The sequence below is a fragment of the Sinocyclocheilus anshuiensis genome, unplaced genomic scaffold (genome assembly GCF_001515605.1).
Source record: "Sinocyclocheilus anshuiensis isolate Anshui unplaced genomic scaffold, SAMN03320099.WGS_v1.1 scaffold206, whole genome shotgun sequence".
Taxonomy (NCBI): domain Eukaryota; kingdom Metazoa; phylum Chordata; class Actinopteri; order Cypriniformes; family Cyprinidae; genus Sinocyclocheilus; species Sinocyclocheilus anshuiensis.
In genome coordinates this window covers 610,135-616,836 of record NW_015542358.1, presented here as the reverse complement: position 1 = coordinate 616,836, position 6,702 = coordinate 610,135, and the positions used below count along the sequence as shown (strand labels likewise).

Here is a 6,702-nt window from a genome sequence, read left to right as displayed (position 1 = left end):
TCACGACCTTTTATGGCGACAGGGGCCGTTAAATATAGCCGTAGTGCACAGGAGTATCGGCGCATTTTACGCTGCAGTTCTGTACTTAACGTAACTCAACGCGTTATATAAACTGGTGTTAGTTTATACGGTTGTCATATACAGTATAAAAAAGTATGAATGAACTAAACCTGTGATATTGAACATGTCCACTAAACTATAGCTCAAACAGAAACGATCTCATTTTCATCTTGGAAAAACTGCATAAAGTGCCTACAGTTTGAATCAAGTCAACGAAATTACTAGAACATTATTAATAATAAAGGCCAAACCTTATATATGTACATTTAAAAAGAGCTGCCTGAGTCCTTCAGAAGGAAATGTAGGAAAAGGTTTTAAAGCCATTTAAAAACTTTTCGTAATTTCTTCTTCTTCTACTTGAATAAAAGTCACTTTTCTAAATAATTGGTAAAGAAATAGAGGAGGGCTGGAGCTTCAATCTGACCAATTTTGAGGTTGATCGTTTAAACCCTCTAGCGCCACCAATGGGTCAAATAGGTTTACGCTATATAGCTTTAGAACTGCTTGGTGAAAAGTTGTGAAAATTGGAACAGAGACAAAAGAGGGTTGAAACTTCAATCTGGCCGAGTTTGGGTTCAGATTTTTCAAACAAAACCTTCTAGCGCCACCAGTGGGTCAAAGTTTCACTGATGTTTTTGCTAATAACTTTTGAACTGTTTTGTAAAAAGTTGTGAAAATTGGCACAGAGGTAGTGGAGGTTTTGGAGCTTTAATCTGACCAGTTTTTGGGAGTTTTCTTTCAAACCTTCTAGCGCCACCAATGGGTCAAACATTAACTTATGTTTACACTAATAACTTTCAAACAGCTTGGAAAATAGTCGTGATAACTGGCACAGAGATAGAGGAGGTTTGGAGCTTCAATCTGACCAGTTTTGTGGTCTGTCTTTCAAACTCTCTATTGCCTCCAGTGGGCAGAATATGCAGTGATGTTTACACTAATAACTTTCTAACCATTTGGTAAGAAGTTGTGAAAATTGGCACAGAGATAGAGGAGGCTTGGAGCTTCAGTCTGACCAATTTTGTGGTCCGTCTCAACCTTTTAGCACTACCAATGAGTCAAATTTGCACTGATGTTTATGTTAATGACTAAGGCCTGCAAGGCACAAACCCCCGGTTTCGCAGACAAGGCTTAAGCCTAGTCCTAGACTAAAATGTAAGTCTAAACTGTTTCAACTGAAAGAAACTTGCACTGACTAATCTTAAAATATATCATTGCCTTTGTTTTGTCTCAAAATGCACACCAGTAATGTTTTTTTCTAAGGCATGTTTATAAAAATTACTTAAATGTCCTAATTGAACTATGGCCTAATCCTGGTTTAGTCTAAGCCCTGTCTGTGAAACCAGGCACAAATGTCTTGAACAAAGCCAAAAGCAGGGCCACTTCAAGCAATAAAACCGTATCAGATACAGATAATAAGGGCTTGAGAGCACCTGACAGATCCCAGACAGGAATGTGATTCAGGCAAAAATGCCAACGCCTGTAACACATGAGAGACAAAAGAGTAATACCAGAGTGTTATCATTTACTCACTCACCCTCATGTTGTTCCAAACCCATAAGACTTTTGTTCATCTTCAAAACACAAATTAAAATATTTTTAATGAAACTTGAACTTTTGAATGAAAACTCTGATTCTGCAAAAAGTCCATAAAGACATTGTAGAAGTAATCCATACGAATCAGGTGGTTTAATCCAAGTCTTCTGAAGAGACACAATTGCTTTATATGATGAACAGATTTAATTTAGGCTTTTATTTGCATATAAACGTTGATCAGAGCACATAAATAGAGAACTTCAAATATGGTAAACTGAAGCTCAAAACGCACTTGCTTGACGTGAAAAGCAATGAGGATTGTTCTTGCATATCAAGAAAGTACAGTTGAGTTTGGGTTCATTTGATGTCAGCATGCAAAGGTTGGGCCCGTTGTATTTATATTTACCAAGCAAACTAGATTTTTCCGGTTTGTCCATGGAGGAATGGTTAGATTACCTTCATAAGCCTCTGACCTTATAGTTCTCTCTTCATTTCAAAGGCCTACATCTCAGCTGTGGTCTGCACTAACAATAGTCATGCTATTGTTATCCCCCATGACATACAACACATGCCAGCAACAGTGTGTGTGTGTGTGTGTCTTATTTGTATGGGTTTTTTTTTTCTGTAGGCAGTCTGGCACCATTTATGCATAGCTGTTAGACTTGCGTGAGACATCAAGGCATGCCTGCCACTCAAATGTTTGGAATAATTAAGATTTTTAAAAATTTTTTGAAAGAAGTATTTTATGCTCACCAAGGCTGCATGTACATTTGATCAAAACAACAGTAAAAACAGTAATATTTAATGCAATTAAAAATAACTCAATTTGAATATATTTTAAAACGATCCTTCGGAACCAATCAATTATGCTGAAGTGTTAACCATAATGCTGAATTACACCATTCTTAATAAAATAAACATTGTAAATTTTGTCCAGTTTGTATCTCTGAGCCAGTTGTTTTTGCGGAGTGGCTGTGGCCTTTACACGAGTATGCAAATAATGAGGAACTTTCATTTTAGCAATGTTTCTTGATTTTTACGCTTTGTTTTATCCATTTTAAACTCTTTTTATTAAAAATCAGTATGTTTGTTGAATGGTGCGAAAGAGGCAAGAGTTATTTTTTTTATAAAATGGCATAGGCCTATTCCAATTGGTAAAAGCAGGAAAGTGCAAGGTAGATGTAACTAATAAATTGAGTGAGTGCTTGTAGTTTATAAATACTACGGCTCATCTTAATGCCACTCTCCCAAAACACTTAAGGTTAAGCAATCATGCACAAAGTTCCAGTTATGTTGATGCCAGTCAAACCAAGAGAGAATAGGCCTACTTTTCCTGGAAAAGCGTGCGTTTGTGTGTGTGCATGTTCAGACCAGCTGCCTGTTTATGAGACTCTTGTTGTCATGAATATGCCTGTGTATTTTCGTCTTTGTAACAGTGTTTGGAAGAGCACACCTTTGGCTGACCCTGGGATTGTAGCATGGGTTTAACACAGCTGCTGCACTGCGTCTTCTGCAGGACTTTCAGCATATCATTGCTTTTTTCTTAAAATAAATTGCACTATACAAAAAATCTGATCAGAATGAGATGTATTGCCAAGTATGCTTATACACACACACACACACACACACACACACACACAGGGCATTTGTCTCGGTGACACAACCTTCCGGTGCACAGTCAGACTGACAACAAAGCTCTGTAAATAATTTATAGGGATATTTTTAATATGGCATAATTTTGAATGCTTCCTTAAATGTAATAAAGAATTAAACGCGACTGCGGGAGTATAATACGAATAATGACTTAAATGCTATCGTTTACAGCTAGCTTTTGTGAGAAAAGTGTTGTACAGAGTGCATGCTGTAATATTTCACACGTGCTTACAGCACAAGCACGCTCTCTTGTGGCCATAGAGTATAATGCAATGCTGAATAGATATCCTGATTTGTTTTGTTAGTGAGATACTACAGTAGAGAGATGACAGGAAAGCACTAGGAGGAGAAAGGGGAGCGGGATCGGCAAAGGACCTCAAAGCGGGAGTCGAACTCGGGTCGCCGTGAGCTCAGTTGCACTATGTGTGGACGCACTAACCACGAGGCACTGTTGGCGCCCACAAATATCCTGATTATGAAATATCCTGAATGGTAGTATAAGTCCCACGTGCCCACTCAGATCTTTGAGATTGACTTTTGGATGCAGCTTCCAACAAAGTTATTTATATCATTGAAGTTGCATGGTATTGTTGGCGTTAAAACTGTGGCAGAAATCACACATGCAGGTCTAAATTCACTCAGTCCAGCTGAATCTCAACTTCTGCTGAATACTTCTCCAAACTCAACTTTTCCCTGAGGGACATAAAAGGGATTTTTTTAAAAATTAAAATAAAGTTTTTGTCCGCATAGTTGAAATCAATCAGTCAACCAATCAACATACAAACAAATAAATAAATAAAAACACCATTCTTTGGACATGTATGATGCGTGCTTATAATGTACCGTTCAAAATGAAGACTTTTTCATGTACTTTCACTGTTAAAAAAAATTAAATGCACTTGAAAATCGTTCAGTGGCTGTATCTAAGTTTCAACCATGCAGTGTTGCAACTTTGTATAACACAGTATTAGCCTAAGTTCACTTCTCTCATTTGAAATGATTAAGAAAGTCGAGTTTAAACTCAATGAAGCAGAGTAGGCACAACTGGACAGAAATTTGCCCAGTTAAATAAAGATGTTATTATAATAACAGACAATTAATTCATTTGAATGCAATTTTAATTATAAATTGGCTTGAGGCTTTTTTTTTTTGTATGTAAGTTTTACATGCAAATATTTACAAATGTACATTTTGAAAGCATTTTTGATTGGCCGAGGCTTTCGTTTTACTGTTCTTTTTTTTTTTTTTTTACTCAATTCCATTTTTATTTTTATTTCAAACTATATTAGTGGCTCATTTAATGTATTTTTGTTTGTTTGTTTGTTTGTTTTTTGTAAACGACCAGTTTTTCAGGTAGGCTATGTATGATAAACAAATGTTTCAATCAATCAATAAATCAATAAATAAGTGACAATGCAATACATGTAACGTCTACTCAAATAGATTTTAGACCGTATATGGTCATGTTTAAGAACGATTACGTAGAATTCGTTGGGGGCGTGTCTGGAGAAACCAACGCTGAAGATAAAGGGGTGTGGCATGTTTATAATATGTCATTAACGAACTTGGTCTCATGATAAAAGTATATATTGTATAGAGCGTTTTAAACGAATTTTCTTACGGCTATTGCATGTCACGGCACCATTTTATGAATCGTTATATTTCATCCGGGACACCCCTTCAGTCTCACGTTGGTCTGGTCGAGGTTTGCGGAAGCCACGCTAAAATCCGGAAGTTTGGGCGGTGGTTGAACGCGGCTGGAAACGGTTGATCTCAGTTGTTCGGTGAGACGCTAATTTTCTTTTTTAATTATTTGATCTGTAGCGACCGTTCGTAAGGGTTGTTTGTAAGATTTAGTTATTAAATTCTATTTACTTTTATAAATATAAATAAAATGTGTGCGAACTGGGAGCGTAAACGAGCCAAAATATGCTCGGGGTTCTGAAAAAAATCTCTCAAAATATTGCCCAGAAAATGTTATTTAACGTTATTTGTAGTATATACAAGTGTTATTCACTTGTAGTTTTACGTTTTGTAATTATGTGCGGTTATACTTGCTTCCTGTCTCATGGTTTGTTTAACTTAGTCATCGAAAATATGCTAAAATCGTTTTGAGCTTTACTGTAAATAGTGTCCTCGTTAACTCAAATGTGCTATAATTAGATCAAATGGGTCACTAAAGTAGGCTATGATGATACAGAGGCGCTCGCCCTCCTTCCGCAGACTTTATTGCGACACATCAGTTGTCCTTTGAAATAAAAATTAAGCAGCTCTTGTATCTGTTTTTACTTAGTCTTAGATCCCAGTATAAGCAAAGTCTATGGCGTATGTAACGCAGGAGAACTTGCCGCAGCATGCTATTTTAATATGCAGGCATTTCAGCAGATACTGAAACGGTGTTTTCTTAATAGCTGGGGTTGATTAACTGATATGAGGCATTTTGGTTTTATTGGGAAAGGTATATTCTTAATAAGACATGTTTGCTTTTATATGGTTTCTGCAGGTCTAGACTTAAAGGTGGGGTAAGTGATTTCTGGTAGCCAATGTTGACATTTGAAATCACCAAAACAAACACGCCCCTACCCCAAAAGTGTCCCGCCCCTATTTTGATAGCTCTGCCCCACACATACGTAGGCCTACGCAACCCAGGCAACGATTAGTTCTGTGAAACAAAGCAAAACCAATGTTACACCGTGTCTACACCGGACGCGAGTGGTGCGGCAAAATACTATAGAACTCATTATAATCAGTTATGCTGTCTACACCAGTGTTTCCCAACCGGGGTGCTGCGGCTGCCGAAAATTAGTTCACCGCTCAGGTTTCACTTTCACGTGGTGTGACGCTCTGTGTATTATCCCGCTCTATGCGTGTGCGCTCCACTCAGCTCCACTCATATACCGTTCATGCTCATCGGAACAGCAAAGTCCACTCAAAAATTGAGCCGACAGGAAACATCGATGTAGTACAGTATTGTTTCTGTCTGCAATAGCCCTACTGTGCTGTAACATGGTGTGGTATATGGGCAACTCTGCCCCCTCTCATTCATTGATCTGCTAACCGTTATGTTATGCTCACGTGTTCTGATAATAATAGCTTTCTAGGACTAAACATTATTTGGATAATTGATAAAAAAAAAAGTTAAATATCTTAACCCTACTGTTAGACCTACCTGAAAAACTAAAAAGCAGTTTATTTAATTCGAAGGACTCATTATTTTTTATTTGTGCTATCATTATTAATTTATTTATTTGTTCTTATTTTATTACTGACTGCTTACTTGTAATTTTTTATTCAATTCAAAGTTTTAAATCAAGCTATCTCGTGCTACTGCACCAAAATTACCCCACTGTAAAATAAAAAAAAAACTGAGAAAGGCTTTGTGAGATAGTTATAATGGTAATTAAATAATGTTTACATGTATAAAAGCCTACATTAAAATCTGTCATATAAATTGGT

The 6,702-nt window shown here is 36.9% G+C and overlaps 1 protein-coding gene across 1 annotated transcript in view; it reads left to right on the top strand.

The window, feature by feature from the left end:
• The first annotated feature begins 4,939 nt into the window (after nt 1-4,939).
• The window catches only part of LOC107691828 (myosin regulatory light chain 2, smooth muscle minor isoform-like), a 6,442-nt gene continuing 4,679 nt past the window's right edge, over nt 4,940-6,702 (top strand). The window contains exon 1 of the mRNA XM_016490637.1: nt 4,940-5,030. The gene's annotated coding sequence lies outside the window, so the exon portion shown is untranslated. The remainder of the gene's footprint in view (nt 5,031-6,702) is intronic.